This window comes from Mytilus galloprovincialis, chromosome 3, assembly GCF_965363235.1.
Source record: "Mytilus galloprovincialis chromosome 3, xbMytGall1.hap1.1, whole genome shotgun sequence".
Lineage (NCBI taxonomy): Eukaryota > Metazoa > Mollusca > Bivalvia > Mytilida > Mytilidae > Mytilus > Mytilus galloprovincialis.
Window position 1 is genome coordinate 47,103,706 of NC_134840.1, and position 20,827 is coordinate 47,124,532.

Sequence of the window (20,827 nt, forward strand, 5' to 3'; positions counted from 1 at the left end):
GGTAACTAGTCAAATAAAATGACCATTTGGCATCTTGATACAAATATGAAGCTATCCAGCACCTTTAAAGTTTGGACAATAAAGTTTTAAAAAAGACAACCCTGTTAAGTATCCCTAAGTTCTGCTGATGATACACTGCCAAGCCAATGATGATGATAGATGCCAAGTGATGGAAATATAATTAAATATAAATAAATATAATCAAATATAAATAAATATAACTAAATATAATTAAATATAAATAAATATAACTAAATATAATTAAATATAATTAAAGCATCTGCATGTGTCACACCCTCGACCACAGAAACCTCTTCCCCCTTTACTTGTCATCCTGATACAATTAAGATAAGATGATTTTCCAAATAAATTTTAATTACCAATTATTATGATCCTACATGATACAAAATAACCAAATGAAACCAAACACAATCTGCTTCTTTTAAGATGTGTGTAAATATCAAACAAACAGTTACTTTTGATCATGGTTGTAAATTATCTTTAAATAAAAAGGAGGAAAAGGATCTGCATCATGGGTTTGGTATCAGTAGCAAAATATTACAATAACGCAAAATAAATGACAGTACTGAGGATACTATCTATTTTCCTGGTTGTTTTTATTATTGGGGGAAATAATCCTAATGTAATTTCTTATAATATAAAAAAGAAGATGTGGTATGATTGCCAATGAGACAACTATCCACAAAAGACCAAAATGACACAGACATTAACAACTATAGGTCACCGTACGGCCTTCAACAATGAGCAAAGCCCATACCGCATAGTCAGCTATAATAGGCCCTGATAAGACAATGTAAAACAATTTAAACGAGAAAAAAACGGCCTTAATTATGTAAAAAACAAAAAACAAATATGTAACACATAAACAAACGACAACCACTGAATTACAGGCTCCTGAAGTCTATATAATTACGTATAAAAGTTTATAAATTAAAATAAAATCATGTAAATTTTTTGATACATGTAATAAATTTTGTAATCATTTAGTGACTATTCTTTGTTTAATATATAAACTTAAGGCTTTCTAGTCCTTACGTAACTTATAAATAAATAATAGAATTCCATATAAAAAAGAATCCTCAGTTTGTCTCAACTTTTAAAAATGACATCCAAAAACAATACAATTCTTATACAATGTAAAACTGTGGTAAAAGCTATAATATAAAAATATTAAAACATGCATGTACAAATTATTTTTTGAGAATTACTCAACTTATTTACTGGGTAATTAAAACAAACTAAATATCTTGATCGGTGCAAAAATGATTAGATTACCATTGAAATAGCAGAGGTGGGAAAAATTTGGTTGATTATTTAGGAAATCACTGAAGTACCACTGGAGGAGGCCCCTCTAACAACCGGTGAGCACCCCCCTTTTTCCCCCTTTATGAAAATTTCTGGATCCTCCAGTGAACAGATTACATTTCATTCATTCACATTTTAACCTCAAGCTGTTTTAAACTATATAGTTTCTTTACTCCTTCCAAATTTCTAAGCTATTTGTTTTTAAAATTATGTAGTATATTTCTATATTTATTTATGGAACCCATGAAGGCAGATAACTAGTGTTCAGTTATTATTTTATAGTCTGATTTATGCATTAGGCCAAAATGTGGTATAGTGATTCAGTGTATGATATGTTTGCTCATCTATCTTCAACTTTAACCCACAATTATCAAGATTAAATGGGACTTTCCCGATACTTTCAAATAATCTTCAGTCTCTGCCGACATTGTGTACTACTTTTTATAACTTCTAAAGGTTCTCTAATCAAAGAATGGATTTTTTCTTTTCTTATATCTTATTACTCATATAGAAGGATAGGTTAGTTCAGCTGATATCAACATAGATTTAGTTTGAGCAGATTCTCAACTTGCATCCACAAATCTAACAATTTGATCAATCTTCTAAGGACTGCATCAATAGTTGAAGGGTGAAATAGAATGTTTATGTAACATAGAGTTAAAAGCATAAAAATGTCAGATCTCATTATGAAAATAAATATCTGCATGTAAAAGTAAATTTTTTTAGTTTCCGAACAAACCCAATCATATTAAGGCTTGGTATAACAAGATTTTACAATAAAAACAAATAAAATCAGATAAAAACCACTAAAATCAGATAAAATCATATAAAACACAAATGTTGTTATAGCAAACCTTATATATACTTCAAAGCTACAGTGGTAATATACTATTGTCTTGAAGTACAATATATTGCAAATTTGTATTAATGTCATGACAATTTTGTCATAATGAGATCCAACTTGTTAAGACAAGATTAAAAGCAGGATAAAAACATAATAAAAAAATTTCAAACTGACCTATCCTTCATATGATTAACTCATTATAGGAGATGCTTCCAAAAGTTAAAACAAAGTATTTAAAAGGTCCATTCTTTCAATTGGGAACCCCAAAATGTCATTATAATAAAATAAAATACACACTGCCATTAGTTACAGAAGATAATCTGAAAGTTTCAATGAAAATCTACCAATAGTTTATAAGCCGTGGATGAGAGATGATGATGGACAAACAGACAGAAAACACAAATCTTCCCATTGCAGAGGCGGTTTAGAGGGTCCCCCCCCCCCCCCCTTTTGTGGGAAAAAAATTGTTGATTATAAAGGGAATCACTTGGGCGGGCCTGGTCCCCTCTTAGGCAGTCAGTGGAGTAAAACCCAACCCAAAACCCAAACATTTTTATTTGGGGTCAAAAACTTAGTAGTTAAAATATTTAACAGGGGACCAGTTTCATATTCTCTTTTCATAGTGTTTGGCCATCAAAATCCTACTATTTTGGATTGTAACCGACAAAATTCATTTCACAAAGCACTTGTAAGGCTTACATGTACATAACTTAAAAATATATGTTAACCTATGTACGTCGTGTGGATACTTTGAGAAACCATATGGCATACCTTTGGGACCCCTCAAATAACAATAATTTCAGTTTAATTTTTCATCAACCACAAAACAATAATTGAATGCAAGTAATATAAATAAAAAAAAATCTATAATTTGAAATTCAATATAGCAATAAAAATACAATTTGTTAAAAACTCATTCTGCTTACAAGACTACTGTCTACAGATTGTTCCAATAGAGATAGTAACAGTTCATCCGATTGTTTGCAGGATTATTGTCGGAGGATTTTACCACACAAGGCAGCAACTGTTACACTTTCAACTGAAAAGAAATAAAGTTAAGTTTCAATTATTTAATCAAAATAATCTTAAGGGTATATAATAAAATTCAATTTAAAAAAAAAACATATCAATGAATGTGAAAACTCTTCTTATTTTTGCTACTTCATTTTACTGAAATCTGTCAATACACAAAAATAAATTTTCCAAACTTTACAATTATGAGACTTGACATCATATACCTGAGCAATTATTGGAAATATTTAACACAGTGAATGCAGAAGCTGCTGGTAAGTTCACTTAATAAAAAGTAAAATTTAATGAATATTTTGTTATTTGTTGTTTTATTGACCCTTACTGGGATCTAAAACAAAATTTTCTCCATGATAAAAAGTAGGAATAAATTCTTTTGAAATTTGTAATGAAAATATGAATGACTGAATGTAAAGCAGCTATCATACATGATCATCTTTTTTATGATAGCTAGGTTTTACTTGATATCAGATTATCTCCCCTTCACATCTGGCCCAAGACCACAATTAATGACCCCACTTTTCGTTGTCCATGAATATAGTTCCCTTTAATTATAGTGTATTTTTTCTTTATTTCTTTTCTTTCCCTTTCTCATATATTTCTTAGTTTTTCTGGGGTGGAAATGAAAGAAGAGAGCTCAGAAATAAACTTTTGGATGTTTTATTTTAACTGATTTTGATAATGAAAGAGTGATTCGGGCAGGTGCAAAAAGGTAGTATTTACACTTTTCTGAACATCTCTTCACTTGCCTATAGGGGTATGGATGTGTATTGGCCAAATTTGTATGATGTAAACATGCAATTTTTCTGAAAATTGCATATATTTTTGGACTTGAACTGTACATTGCACACAACAAAAATTAGACAAAAAGAATAGGCAAATCTTTTTTAATGCGACAAAACGTTATAAAGAACTGATAGAAGAATTAATTGTAGTCTCGGGCCTAATTTTGTTCAGGGCAAGGGAGACAAATCAAGAAATATAGATACACTTCTAAAGTAAAGGTACAACATTTTACATTGACATATATTTAGGATAGAAATATAGATATCTAGGGGCATTCAAAATTAGATACATGTATAATAAATAAATTTAATTTTTTTGTTGATTAATAAATTCTCACCTTAAAACAGCTCTAATAACTCCCCAAGCAAGTAACCCCAAGAAAACTTGTGATGCTAACCTGTAAAACAAAGTTCAAGGTCAGTTATTCTCAAACTTTCAAAAAATATATGTACATCATAATAATTGTTTAAAAGTTCTCAGATAACAAACAAAATTCTGCAAGAAAATAATTGGTATTCAAAATCAAACTACTGGTTATGTTTTTTGCCCTTTGTAAGGTTGTTTTTTTTATCTCTCCAACACATTCCCGATTTACATTTTCATTTTTATTAAGTTAGCAAAAAATAAACTTGTATTTCATCATATTGTATAGTATTTCAAACCTTCAAAAAATTAATTGATGTCAAATACTATTAAAATTATTAAAAATAAAAGCTTTAATACCTACCAACATGTTAACAATATCAGATATCCATGTCTTACTCCCAACACCAGGGAAACATTGTAATTTCAACAACCTGAAATAAAAAAAAATGTTTAAAAGATAAAATTAAGGTGGTACCTAACACTTTAACTAAAATCAATTTGGCTTTTTTAATTTTCTTAAAATTTTGACAAAGTATTTACTTTGACCCTTTGACAAAAATATAAAAATTTCAAAAAATTTGAACCTACCATTTAATCAGAAAAATTACACTGGTTATATAGCAGTTTGACAAACACTTATTTTGATCATTGAAAAGCTTAATATTCCCATATGAACACAACTTCATTAAAATGTTCTGCTGATTTTACAGAGTTAGTGTTAGGTACCACCTTAAGAAGAGAAACATAATTATGCCTTGTATCATTTCTTATGAATTTGTTATATAATATCTTCAAAATATTGACTTGATACATAAGGTAGAAAACATTTTCCTTAAATACAAGTTATAAAAAAATGTTATGAAATGATGCAGATATCTTCAATATCACACAAAAACCCTTAATAAATAAAAAGTTTTAAAAGTCTATAATAATATTATTATAAATTTTGTGGAACATTTCAACTCACCACAGATTTTTCCTGGTATAGCCTCAGACTTGGTTGAAGATATAATTGACCATCTTCCTTAGAGCTGCTATCATAACTGCCAAGGAGGTCCATGTCCTCATTATCTTATTGTCCATTTGCTTTCAGAAATAACATTATACATGTATAAAAAAAAAAATATCAGATGCACTTTACAGTTTTAACAAAATCAGTTTTTTTGAAAATTTCCCCTCATCAATTTTAGTTACCCACTATTTCTCAAACCCTCCAAATCTATTATCTATATATAGAGCTCTGCTTACATATTTTGTTTTATTTACAGAGCTCTAAATAATAGTCATTTTAGCTAGTATACATCTGATATTTAAAGAAAATGTGTACAAAGTAAATATTTAAATAAAAAAAAATTATATTCCCTATAAACACTTAGGAAATTTAAAGTATGAGGAATATAACAAGGAAATTACCTCCCCTTGCCTTGAAAATAAGACCCTGTTGAGACTCCACATTCTTCCTATATTTAACAACAATACAAAATATAGTATAATTAAAATGAAAAAATAATACAGTATGTAAAAACTACAACACATTTCAAAAACTAATTTAGTACCTTAACTTTTACCTAAGGGCCTTAGTGGCAGTGGTCTAAGAAGTATTATTGTATCTCTAGCATGTCAAAATGAGGTTGAGAATTCAAACCCAACCAAGCTTAATTGACTAGGATTGACAGTTCCCTGGGGGAAAAGTTGGTGGGTATCTAGTTACTTTTAACTTTTTCAACCCATAAAAAATGGCCATCAAGATATTAAAAATTGGGCTAAAAGTGGCATTATACACCAAAATTCTATCAATCAATCAATCTTTTTTCACCAATATGTTCTACTCTGCTTCTAGTGAAATATTTTTAATTTTTTAGCTAAAAGCACTGCAAAAAAATAACAAAAAGTTGGAAAAATATGTAACAATTCAGGAAACACAAAAACACAATATATTCTTTTTCAATTTTTTTTTTTTTTTTTTTTTTTTTTTAGATTCTCCATTCTTAACCGACTGAAAGCCTTTGGACTAGACAGACCATTATTAAGTTTACAAGTAAATTGTTTCTGTTTCATTTCATTTTCAAAGTAAAAATGAAACAGAGTTACAGGGGGTTGGGGGAATAACGAATAAGATCTAAATTATGAAACATATAACGTTCAGTTTCTATAAGTACGACAAGAAAAGTAAGAGTAATTTTGAAATTTTAAATACAAGCTTCCAATCTAGTTGAAAGTGGTGAATCTTTACACATTCTTTTTTTTTTGTTTTTTTGTTGTTGTAAAAAATTACATTTTCTAAAACATATAAAACATATACAAAAGTTTTCTGACTAACTTTCTTCACTGTTATATCAAATAATCATTCTATGTGGCAGCCACAGTCAAAGTTTCCTGAAAAAGAAATAAATATTCTTAAACATATCTGTCAAAACATATGATCAAGCCTTTATCAAAATTTAAACTATATTATCATACAATTATTAGCTAATAGGGCCAAAATAAAAAGATTGTATGTTTGCCCAAACGCGACCGACCCAAAATAAACCCGCCGACTCAAATTCTTTTTTTGACGTTTTTTGGAAGAATTTTTTTTTCCAGATTTATTTTGGGTCCGCTCCGTCATCGTACAAAACTTAATGTTTGTCGTCTTTGGTAGCAATACACAGTTAGGAGTTTAGTTTCGCATTTTGGCCCCTGTGGATTTTTCAAATAGGAAAGTTATTGTGTAATAAAATTCATTTTTAGACAGCTGAGTGCTAATTTAGCCTTCAAAGATGGTTTATAAGAGCATCAAGATTATTTTTTACATGTTTTATGGGCTGTTTTCTGTTTGACAATCCGTATTTTCATAGCTAGACCGGCCATCGGTCCAGAAATTAATGTAATGTTTACAAACACTTTTTTTCTACACGAAGTTTTTGACGCAATTTTACAAAAAAATGAGATGAAAGACATATGGTTTTCATTGGATTTGCTGAATGATATATGTACACAGTTTCAGAAAAGGTATTACTTCAAGCGATTGAAATTCTACTTTTAGCCAAATTTTGGGGAAATATGTGACATCTTTTCCCCCCTTTTTGCAATATTTTATAACAAATAAATGCAGATTGTTGCCATGGATACACCCAAAAGAAATTATATTTTACCATTTTATATACTGGATATCAAATCTATGGAAGATTCTGATTACATACATATGCCCATATATGACACAAACAGTAAGCTTGATATTGCCAGAAAGCAATGAAAAGGGGATGGTAAAATTTATAAGGGCAAATTTTAATATTTTTTCCTAACTGTTTATTGCTACCTTTGCGTTTGAAAGTAATTGTGAATAAGATTAAAAGAAAGTGTATAAGAGACGCAGTTAATCAATATTCGATGTTCTCTGTTTTTATCTTCTGATTTAACGAACGTAAAGAAGTAAAACAAGTGAAGTGGCACAGTTTTTTTACGCTGTAGTTGTTTGTACTACCAAACCCTTACCTATATGCTCAATGTTAATTTCATCGTGTTATCGAATATCTGATAAGAATATTCAGGTAGATTTGTTCAAAACCATGTGCAATCGAATATTTTCAATGTTATTCTGACAGGAAATGGATCCAGAAGTTGCGAATTTAAAATCTTGCAAGAAGATTTTGTTTTTACTGAATAAAAAGGAATTATTTCTTGATAAATTGTTGTCTTTAAATATAATCTTTCTTTATCATGTAAATTAGATGCCCTTTTATTCAAACTAGAACACACCCGCGAAATCGCGGGCATTCAGAGCGGAGTTAAAAGTATGTAAAGTGTTGTTAGAAGTTTTATACCTCCTCCCTCATTTCCAAAATTCCCAATTTTTGGTTTTCTATCAATTTCAATATGAACATACATTTAGTATGTTATGAACATTTAAGTAAGGAGCCTGTAGTTCAGTGGTTGTCTAGGCTGCTAGTTTTCTCGTTTGAATTTTTTTACATCGTCATTTCGGGGCCTTTTAAAGCTGAGTATGCAGTATGGGCTTTGCTCGTTGTTGAAGGCCGTACGGTGACCTATAGTCGTAAATTTCTGTGTCATTTTGGTCTCTTGTGGAGAGTTGTCTCAACATGGCAATCATAACACATCTTTTTTTTTGTAATCAATGAATTTTGTAAAATATTTAATGAATGGAGAATTTCAGAAAAGGTATCAAAAGTTCACATGAATAATTTTAGCGCTTATCTGTATATTACTATATAAATAAGGGAGCTACCATTTGATTTTTATGGGGGGGGGGGGGCTAGGATGAAATTTGAAAAAAATAGGCAGGACAGGAGTTTTGAGTAAAAAAAAAGGCAGGATGAGACACTTGCAAAAAAAAAAAGTCAGGACGACAATTTAGGTAAAAAAAAGTCAGGATAAACTAAAAAAAAAAAAGGCAGGACCAAACAGGGTGAAAAATAAAAAGGCAGGACAGAGATTACAGCTAAAAAAAAATGCAGGACAAAATTTTTCATCCTAGCCCCCCCCCCCCCCCATAAAATCAAATGGTAGCTCCCTAAAGTGTATTTACTTTCAATTCTTAGTTTAGTAATCGATCCATGGTGGTCAATTGACATAGTATACAGACCCTCTACATTTAATAAACTCTGAACAGAATTAAAATACACTTTATTCATACTATTTGTTTGTTTAAAGTACACAACAGTCCGGGTGGATTTTGCTTTTTCCACCGGCCCACCGTGGGCAGCCCACTCGTGCCCACCCTAGCTATAATCTCTTTTTTTGTAAAAATAGTGATGACAAATGCTTATCTGCTTTTTTCAATTGACTGTACTTGCCAGTCTTTTGATTAAACAAAAGAAATTGCATGCCCACTCCTATGAGTGGGCAGAGTGGACAAGCTAGAAATTTTGCCCACCCGGTGCCCACTCCCACCATGGACGGGTGGACAAAGCAAAATCCACCTGAGCTGTAGTGTATACAGAAAAACGCAAACCGGAAGTATAATCTGACTTAAAATTTCGTCCAAAGACGGGACAATATCCGGATGCCTTTTTTCTCGTTTTTCTCCCAAAATAACTCAATCTGAATAATCATATGAATGGATGACAAATGCGACTATGCACTGTATATATAGGACACAGAGTCGTGTTGATTAATTTATTGTGGAAAGAAGAGAAGCGACACCAAAAATGAGGTCTTCTCGTTTAATAGTATAGATAGTTCAAATTTACAAGTCTCATTAGACAGTCAGTACGTTGCTGTTTGGGAGAATTTGATAAAACTATAATTGCTCACAGAATCAGAAATATAATCTTAACTGAATGTAACTCCTTCTGAATAATTTATTGCAATATAAATATAAATCACTTTTGACAAGAGAAATCTGACTTTTGTCAGAAATATTTTTTCACATGTGCAAAAGTAAAAACATGTTATGGACGCCATATATATATTGGATTTTTATACAATTTGTGAGGAAGCCCCTAGAACCATGACCTAACAAGAATGTGTCCACAGTACACGGATGCCCCACTCGCACTATCATTTTCTATGTTTAGTGGACTGTGAAATTGGAATAAATTCTCTAATTTGGCATTAAAATTAGAATAATCTTATCAAAGGGAACATGTATACTAAGTTTCAAGTTGATTGGACTTCTACTTTATCAAAAACTACCTTGACCAAAAACTTTAACCTGAAATTTGCACTATCATTTTCTATGTTCAGTGAACCGTAAAATTGGGGTCAAAACTATAATTTGGCATTTAAATTAGAAAGATCATATAATAGGGCACATGTATACTAAGTTTCAAGTTGATTGGACTTCTACTTTATCAAAAACTACCTTGACCAAAAACTTGAACCTGAAATTTGCACTATCATTTTGTATGTTCAGTGAACCGTAAAATTGGGGTCAAAACTATAATTTGGCATTTAAATTAGAAAGATCATATAATAGGGCACATGTATACTAAGTTTCAAGTTGATTGGACTTCAACTTCATCAAAAACTACCTTGACCAAAAACTTTAACCTGAAATTTGCACTATCATTTTCTATGTTCAGTGAACCGTAAAATTGGGGTCAAAACTATAATTTGCATTTAAATTAGAAAGATCATATCATAGGGCACATGTATACTAAGTTTCAAGTTGATTGGACTTCAACTTCATCAAAAACTACCTTGACCAAAAACTTTAACCTTGAAGCGGGACAGACGGACGAACGAACGAACAGACGGACGGACGAACGGACGCACAGACCAGAAAACATAATGCCCCTCTACTATCGTAGGTGGGGCATAAAAATAAAGTCTTCAGAAAACGTTAACTTTATGCAATTACATTTTATCAATAATGATTATTTTCAAAAATTTAAACTTGATTATTTAAAGAAATAAAATTATAACAAATACGTTTTTAGTTTGGAGATTCTACAGAACATGCTTTAATCTATTTATAGCCAAATTGGTTTACCTGTGTGATAATGTAAAATATAAATTTGTTTTCAAAACATAAAAAAGACACAAACTAAGGATGGTAGATAATAATTCATATAAAAATTTTAGGACATTTAATCTATTTTAATAGAAATAGGATTTAAAAACTGCAAACAAATTTAATCATTACATAATCAGCTGATATTTTTTTTACACAAACTTCGTGTTGATGGAACTGTTGAAAATCACTTCACAAATCCACCAGCCCTTTCACACAGTAAGCAATTGTCAGGGTTATAAACATCTCAGGATACAAATAGTAGACTAATTTATTTATAGAGGTTTTAAATTCATGGCTTTTGGTTGTCTCTACAAAGGTTTGACAGAGAGAAAAAAGATATACTGTTTTAAGATCTTTTAATATTTTCATGCAAATTCGGATAAAAAAAAAAAAAAAGAATTTGCCTACCTACCTACTCACACCCAGTCATCATGGGTCGGGTTTGGGCAAACTGAAATATTTTTAATTGTGGCCTAAGGATGAAAAACTAACCAATGGTTGGTGTGTGTCATGTTTATTTTTTTCGATTATTCTTTTTCATGAATCAGTGTGTTGGTTTTCTTGTTTAAAATTGTTTGACATTTTGTCATATTCAGTACCTCTTATAGCTTACTTTAGAACTGGTACTGTAAATTCACAAATTATTGCATCTATTCTTGATTTTTTAATAAATGGATAAATATGCAATATTAATAATCCCGATTTCAGAAAAATCTGCCTTCAAAGTTATGCATCAGAGATTAAAATTATGAATACACTGAGTTCCTACTGTGATATTCAACCAGTTGCATTATTTACATTCATATAGATACTTGTTCATTGCTGAACGTTCTACGGTGACTGTAATTTGCTTCCTTTATTGATAGTTGTGTAGTTGGCAATCACATAACATCTCTTTATTCTTATATACCCCTATCCAGATTACTGGTATAAATAAACTTTTAAATTAGATCTTTTTTTTTTTAATGTTAGATCTACATGTGTACATAAAAAAGTCCATGGTGCATTTACTAATCTTAGATGAATAGTTCAATCTTTTTTTTAGTTCTTACCATAAAATTCAGCTCCAATGGCCCTTTCCCAGCTTCAATCCCTACAGACAAGCTGTGGTGCTAACCTAAAATATAAAATGCTTAGTCAATCAAAATTGTCTTAAAGGATCACTTCTGGAATACCATATCTACTTTATATAAAATGGGTTATATACATGTGACAGGTTTTGAGAACATTGATAAGACATCAATCCAACAACCCAATTCAATCCTTAAAAGCGGTAGGTTTAAAAGGGCTAAAGTTGGCCATAAGATTTTAATCTTTTTTAATTCAGGTCCAAATGCTACATATAAATTGTTGTGGTATCATTTTTGATACAAAATAACCACTTCTTTTTTTGGCATGTAACAATATAAACTACAAAGTTATGACCTCTTGATTATGCAATTCTGGTGTTTTCGCAAAAGTGCCAATTAAGGTACAATTTTTCCCAATTTATAACATTTTTCAGCATAATTCATTTTCCTTGATCCAGTAAGTGTATGTCTTGTAATTTAAATATTACCCTTGGCACCTGTAGGTTATGTAACATTTTGATTCAAAGGTATTCTTTAAGCTTTTAGGTAAGAACATCGCATTTTGATAATATCTCCCAATTTAGCTAATGATGGAGTCTACAGTGTATTATAAAGAAGCTTTTTCTTTTATGTCGCCATTAGTCTCTTGATATATCCATTTAAGAACCAAATTGGGGCCTTTTTGGAATTCTATAATGAAAGTTGAAATTTAAAATCTATAATAAAGCCATATTTTGCCAAGTGAACATTGTCATATGGTACTGAGAAAATAGAGAGTATACTGTTGACCAAACTTTTATAAACCTTTAACCCTAGTCAGTATTTATTTCCAAATAATATTATTTATAGAATTATTTTTTTTAAACAGGATTAACATACTGGTACCTACCTTCATATTAGCTGTATTTGACCACCAAGTCTTATTCCAACACCATGAAAACATGCCACAGAAAGTACCTAAAAAGAAATTAACACATTTATTAATTTTACAAACCAATTTCTATGTCAACCTGAAGATTACTTTACAAATTGTTCTGATTTCTTACTTCATGTACCAATAGTATAACATCCACATATTCTGTAAAATTTATAAAGATTGAAAAACAAAACAAAATTGTCAAAGTTTTATGATTTGAATTTCAACTGAACTCAACTAATTTGAATAATTGAAAATGAGTTGTCTCCCATTGAATGAACAAATCTTGCTGTTAATAAAACTAGTCTCCCCTTGAGATATAATTCCTAACTCAGGATTTACTCCAGTAATTGTGATAGAAATTCTTGTTAATGTAACTGGTATCTCAAAATATTAAACTGGTAAATACATTCTTCAAAGATGTTTTTCACGCAGAAAAGAAAGATAAATATGCACTTTTTATCAAATATTTCTAGAAAATGTATAAAAATTGTTTGACTTCAAAAAACTTGCCTTCTCAATTTCATGGTAAAGCCTCAGACTTGGTTGAAGATTTTATTGACCATCTTCCTTAGAGCTGCTCTCCTGGCTGCCAGGGTGGCTGTCATCATTATCTGATTGTCAATCTGTCATTTTTTGGTCCATTATTTATAGAAATGAATAAAGATATCAGATGCACTTTCAATTAATCTCCTATCATGAAAATTTCACCAAATCAATTCTACAAGAAGTAACTCATGATTTCTCCCACCCTCAAATCTATTATCTAGAGCTCTGTTTACATTTTTTTATTTACAGAACTCTGAATAGTAGTCCTTATTAGCTAGTATACATCTGATATTAAACCCAAAACTTGTACAAATGTGAAATTAAAGTAAATAGTTATATATTCCCTACCATGAGGAAATTTCAAGAATAAGGAGTTAAACAGGGGAATAATAAATTACCTCCCTTTGCCAAAAATTTCACCTGTTTGGACTCCACATCATTGCTATATCTAACAAAAATACAAAATGGTAGAGCTATAATTAAAAATAAATAATTTGATATAAAATATTCAAACATTTACAAAAAATATTTAGCACCTTCAAGTTGGTGGTCTCTCCCATTACTCTGACTTTCTCAACCAATAAAAAAATGGTCACCAAGATATAATCAAAGTGGTGAGTAACACTAAAAATTAATCAATCTTTTTTCACCAGGATGTTTCTTTACTATGATTATTTTGAAATAATTTGTTTGAGCTAAAAACAATGCTACAAATAACAAAACATTGGAAAAAATATTTATATCATACAAATAAGAAAAATAAAAAAATACATTTCTTTTTTTTTTTCTTTTTTAAGATTCTCCATTCTTAACCTACTGGAAATGTTTTGAATACACATGGACCATTATTAAGATAGTCTCAAGTAGGTCTACAAGTTATATCGTGAAATTAAGGAAGTATCAATTTAGCATACGATTTCCAGTCTTGCTGAAAATGGAGAATCTTTACATTTTGTTTTTTTATTTGTGATAAAAATTATAACATTTTTTCAATCATACACAAAAATAGTCTGAATTACATTCTTTTTTGTTTCAGTTGTATTGCACAATAATTTCCTGCAGCCACAGTTGAAGTCACCTGAAAAAGAAATATGCATTTTAATATCTGTCAGAACAATATTCAATGGAAAGGGATCAGTAACTGGTTATTGCATTGATGATGCATAGAAAATTGATTTACTTTGTTTTAAAGTGATGTGTTGACATGAATTTACAAACAACCAGTCTTCTTTAGCAAACAAGGGATGACAAGTAGTTGGTTGTTGTTCAACATATTTGTTATTATTTCATTGTTTCATCATAAATCTAGCTGTTGGTTTTCTTGTTTGAATTGCTTCACATTTTTTCATGTCGCCTACTTTCTGTTTCATAGTTAATTGTAAAGTATATGTTTTGCTCATTCTTGAAGGCCATACAGTGACCATAAGTTTCTTACATCCATGTCATTTGGTCTCTGAGAGAGTTATTTCATTGACAATGATCTTCTTTACTTTATATATGGGAACAATTTTAGAAAACAGATTTTCTAAGTAACAGTATAATTTTTTATTTCCTTTATTTATCTTCATACCTCCTAATGTCCTCCTTCCAGATTATATATACGATTATAGTTTTAAGAAAAATTAAAGTATACTACTTCTCTGCATAATTAAAGTATAATACTTCTTAGCATAATGAAGAACTAGGTTTGTACATACTCTTTGCTGAATAATTTATTAAATACTGGTTCTTACCATAAAAGCCAGCTCCAATGCCCATTCCCAACTTCAATCCTTACAGACAAGCTGTGAAGCTAATCTGAAATATAAAATGTTGTCATATTATTAATAAAATCGTTTAAAAGGATCACTTGTTACTGTATTAAAATTAAAAAGAAATGGGTTATATTCATGTACTTAAGAACATATTGACTAGACAGCAATCCAACAACATAACAAACCAAATAATCATGTTAGATCCTTCCATTTACACTATACATTGTATTTGTACTGATATCAAAAGAGAGGGTAGAAATAAATAACAGAAATTTAGTGTGATTATTTCAAGACAAGGAAAGTAAAAAATGGATCTTATTCCGAAGAGAAAACGAAAACGGGATCCCAATGAAATCCCGGTGAAATTGTCGGGATAAGCCGGGATAAGCATCTGGAGTCGGGATCCCATTCAGGATAAATATCTGAAACTGGGATCCCATTCGGGATAACTGTCTGAAGCCGGGATTCCAGTCTAGATGAAACAGGATAAATATTGGACACTGAGATCCCAATCGGGGTAACTGTCTGAAGCTGGGATCCAAATCGGAACTGTCTAAAGCTGGGATCCCAATCGGGATAACTGTCTGAAGCTGGGATCCCAGTCTAGTTGAAACGGGAAAATGTATGAACCATAATTCATGTTGATGAAAATATGTAAGTGTTTGGTTTGTGTACATATATGTCTCTGATAACAGATTACAGGTTATTGGTGTTAATTAACAATGTGTATGACACCAAAGCTGTCAGGTGAAGCCAATCACTTAATGATATAAAAGTCAGAAAAATGCCGAGATTTTCGCGAATAAAATGGCAGGGCATCCAAGAAATGTCAACGGGTGTTTTGCCAGACAAGCTTGGGTGTTTCTGATGTTCCCCAAGTTCACATAAGTGCGTTTCTATTCGTTGTCGTTTGGCATCAATGATAGATAATGATCGACATCGTAAAACGTTGGTTTCTCAACGTATGTAAAATGTAAAAAAAAATCATGACCGCATGCTTTTTTTTCAATTGTACTGAAGAGTTCGACCCTAGAAAATACTGTCCTAAATAATGCCGCCACTGACTTATCCGCATGCACCCTGTGCCGATTAATAAAGTATTTTTTTCTTATATTTAGTCAAAACTGGCCAGCAACTAATATTTTTATGCGATACCCTTAATTTATTTATAATACCGTTACAGAGACAGATCAACTTCTGGCCGATATAGTATGGGGTGATATCGTCACTTCGACGTTAGTGTACTGGTAAAAAAGTCATCAAAATCTGAATACGCTGATTAATGGAGGACCAAGATGTTTTCAGATAAGTGCATTAATAATTTAATCTAACATGTGTATATGTGTATATAATGATTATAAATATAATTTATTGAGGAACTATGATTTTTATGGTTTTTATTTGAGCAAATCAACATCAGAAAGTCTGAAAGCATAAACTGAAAATATATTTATTTTTAACATATACAATGAAATGAATAAGCTTGTTGTCACATAACAGGCATAACTGGTAGGTATGTAAAAATTTAATTCAGTTGTGTGAATGTTTATTTGGTGAAAATAATAAGTCACAAGTTATTTATTTTCAGGGGATAAACTAGAGGCTCTAAAGAGCCTGTGTCGCTCACCTATATGACTATAAAGGACAATAACTCCTTAGGGGGTCAATTGACCATTTTGGTCATGTTGACTTATTTTTAGGTCTTACTTTGCTGTACATTATTGCTGTTTACAGTTTATCTCAATCTATAATAATATTCAAGATAATAACCAAAAACAGCAAAATTTCCTTAAAATTACCAATTTAGGGGCAGCAACCCAACAACCGGTTGTCAGATCCATCTGAAAATTTCAGGGCAGATAGATCTTGACATGATAAACAATTTAACTACCAGATTTGCTCTAAATGCTTTGATTTTTTAGTTATAAGCAAAAAACTGCATTTTTCCCCTATGTTCTATATTTAGCCGTGGCGGCCATCTTGGTAGGATGGCCGGGTCACCGGACACATTTTTTAAACTACATAACCCAAAGATGATTGTGGCAAAGTTTGGATTAATTTGGCCCCCTAGTTTCAGAGGAGAAGATTTTTGTAAAAGATTACTAAGATTTACGAAAAATGGTTAAAAATTGACTATAAAGGGCAATAACTCCTTAAGGGGTCAATTGACCATTTCGGCCATGTTGACTTATTTGTAAATCTTACTTTGCTGTACATTATTGATGTTTACAGTTTATCTCTATCTATAATAATATTCAAGATAATAACCAAAAACAGCAAAATTTCCATAAAATTACCAATTCAGGGGCAGCAACCCAACAACAGGTTGTTCGATTCATCTGAAAATTTCAGGGCAGATAGATGTTGACCTGATAAACAATTTTACCCCGTCAGATTTGCTCTAAATGCTTTGATTTTTGAGTTATAAGCCAAAAACTGTATTTTACCCCTATGTTCTATTTTTAGCCATGGTGGCCATCTTGGTTGGTTGGCCGGGTCACGCCACTCATTTTTTAAACTAGATACCCAATGATGATTGTGGCCAAGTTTGGTTAAATTTGGCCCAGCAGTTTCAGAGGAGAAGATTTTTGTAAAAGTTAACGACGATGACACACGCTGACGGACGCCGACGGACGCCGGACGCCAAGGGTCAGGTGAGCTAAAAAGGGGGAGGGTAACTAATTTGCAAAAAAAATTAAAATAGCCTTCCAAGACGTCGTAATTATTTGGACTAGCTTCCAATCTACTGTATAAACTTGCAATAATATTTCTATTGAATTTGTTGCTTCAAAATGTATTGAACAAATGAGTCTTTGGGGATTTTTTTTTTAATACTTTTAGGGGATTTTATGATATTTTTAAATGGAGTTGCCAACAGATTGCATGCAGATATTCCAGTTACCTTAATTTACTCGGCAAAACTAGTTGGAAGTACAGAGACAGCAAATTAATTTACAGAAAGGAGAACTTGACATGTATCCTTTTGCATAAATAACCTAGGAATCCCAGTGGCAGTGCAAATTGAATTGGTGCATGCATATCCTACTGGGATTTATTTTATGGATCCAGCGTTTTTTCCCCACGGGAATCCCAGTATATTTCCACAGGGATTTACATCAGGATCCCACTTCTTTTACGGGAATTCCGTAATTTTATCCCCGGGAATCCCAGTATATTTCCACAGGAATCCCGTAATTTTATCCCAGTACATTTACATTGGGATCCCGCTTCTTTTACGGGAATCCCGAAATTTTATCCCAGTGGGATCCCAATTGAAATCCCACAATATCCCAGTGGGATCCCAGTATATTTCCACCCGTATTTACATCGGGATTCCGGCTTTTTTTGCGGGATTCCCAAAATTTTATCCCGGTGGAATAAGGTGGGATCCCAATTGTAATCACCTCAAAATTCCAGCAGGGATTCCAGTGGAATTCCAGATTTATTTACTCTTGGGTTATTTTTATACATGTACTACATTTATCTTTTTTTTCTTTCTTCTTTCGAAACTGTATACTGGTACCTACCTATATATTAGCTGTATTAGACCACCAAGTCTTATTCCCACACCATGAAAACATCTCACAGAAAGAACCTAAAATATAAAAATTGACAATTTATATACTTTACTTATTTCCATTTCCCCTACATTTACCAATATTGATCGGATTTCTGACTACGTGTACACAAAAGTATAACATCAATAACTGTAAAATCAATGTAAAAGATGAAAAAAAAATAAAGTTTTATAAATTTACTTATTGAATTTCAACTCCACAAAAATAATGGTTTAAACATATTTTATTGTTCATAAAGGTAAATCATCTGCACATTTTACAATGAGTTATCTCCCATTGAAAGGCAAAAAATAACATTTTACATTAGCAACATCACTTTTTCCACTGTAACTGCGTTGTATGCTCTAAATATACACTTTTCATCAAATAATGTATAGAATGTATAGAACTTGTTTGACTTAATTACACTTGCCTGCTTATATTCTTGGTAAAGCCTCAGACTTGGTTGAAGATTTATTTAACCATCTTCCTTTGAGCTGCTACCATGGTTACTTTTTCATGCTTTTCAACATAATTCTTTGTGCTGGTCAGTTCACTGAATCCAATTTATGCACTTAACGAAATGTCCTTTCCATTGTATTTAATCAAGTGTACAAATGTCCCAAGAATGTTCCAAAGCATCTCACAATATTTTCTTTTTCCATTCATGGCAGTTGAAGTAATTCTCAATGTAATATACAAATAATATTTTTAATTCATACATAAAATACAGTAAAAATACCAGGTGTGCTTCTAAATTGGTAACCTGTATTTTCTTTTATTTAGAGAGCTCTAAATAATAGCTCTTATATTAGTTTGGAGACATCTGATATGTAAAGACCTAAAAAAAGAGGTAATAAAAAAAGAACAGAATAGTAATTGGCTAACACCTATAAATCACAAACATTTTCTAATATTTTGGAGCATAAAAAATTGATCATAGCCTGAAGAAGCTCAGTTGTGCAAATTCATATTTTCCTTTAACAATGGAGAATGGTCTTTTAAATACTGAAATTTAAATACGGTATATGGAATTTTAAAAGGTCAACCTTCTTAAAAAGATTTTAGATAAAAAGCTCCCAATTCAAAAAAAGTTAGAAAAATTATTAACATTTCAAACTGCAGTTAAGTCATAATTACACAAAACTGGTACCGTCTGTAAATTTTAATAAAAGTGGGGAAAATTCCTCAAACAATTTCATACTAGGAGTTACACAACTTTAACATGAGTGCAATCTTTCATTGAAGTTTTGATGGTACAAGAAACACTGAAAATATAAAATACAAATTTTTTATTAAATACAAAATAGTGGTATGAAGTAGAAAATCTTTTTAGGACCAAATTTAGAAAGAAAAATTGTGAACTAAAGAAATGGCAAAAAATGCTGATTCTTTAGAATAAAAAAACAATTGTCCAAATTCAAATTGCATGTGATAAAAATCATTAAATTTTAAACTTTAATAACTGAAGAAAAAAGTTCCAAAATTTACAATTCAAAAGAGACATTTTTGATCCCAAATCAAGTTTGATACATGTATCATATTAATTGCAGGTGATGTCAAAATTTTGTTTTTCATAAGACTGCTTCCAAAAACCTCTGTTTGAAAAGAAGAGAAATCACTGATATCTTGACATTAATAGAGATGGACTAGCACAAGGTAACTCTTGGAATGACTGGTTCCTTAAATGGAAGATAATAGTCAGAACTAGCTCCAGTCAATACACAGACAGGAAACAGCTCTTTTTGGCCAATTGTAAAGGAAACAAATCCCATGTAATAACGTAAATAGTTTTTTTCCATCTTCAAATGATAAACAAGCAATTATTTAAACCCCCAGGGGTGGTTTAAGCCATTTCTAAAGAGAGTGGGCTCCCACCCAGAATAAAAGGCAGAGTTCAAACTAGTTTATGTTCTGATTCAATTGCATTGATCATCAAAAAAATTGTAAGAGTTCCCCAGAACCCAGTGTCTGAGATTCACTGTAGCAATCCCTAGTCTTTTTCTTATCTTTTGATTGTTACAGATGCTTCTGTCCAAGTTTGGTAAAAATCCAGGATAGTTTATGAATCTAATAAATGTTTTAAAACTTTAACTTCAGATTGTATTTAAGGTTAACTAAGTCCATTTATAAGTAAAATACGGAAAAACAGGAACAAAGTTTTAAATAATTT

The 20,827-nt window shown here is 31.1% G+C and overlaps 1 long non-coding RNA gene across 1 annotated transcript; it reads right to left on the reverse strand.

Annotated features, from left to right (window-relative positions):
* Nucleotides 1–354: 354 nt before the first annotated feature.
* Nucleotides 355–19,589, reverse strand: LOC143068145 (uncharacterized). The gene is made up of 10 exons (XR_012976120.1): nucleotides 19,088–19,589; nucleotides 18,625–18,692; nucleotides 15,077–15,140; nucleotides 13,308–14,421; nucleotides 12,768–12,835; nucleotides 11,861–11,925; nucleotides 5,319–6,727; nucleotides 4,713–4,782; nucleotides 4,323–4,382; nucleotides 355–3,209 (listed from the first exon to the last, which is right to left on the reverse strand). It is a non-coding gene; the product is annotated as an uncharacterized LOC143068145 (long non-coding RNA).
* Between the last annotated feature and the right edge of the window lie 1,238 nt (nucleotides 19,590–20,827).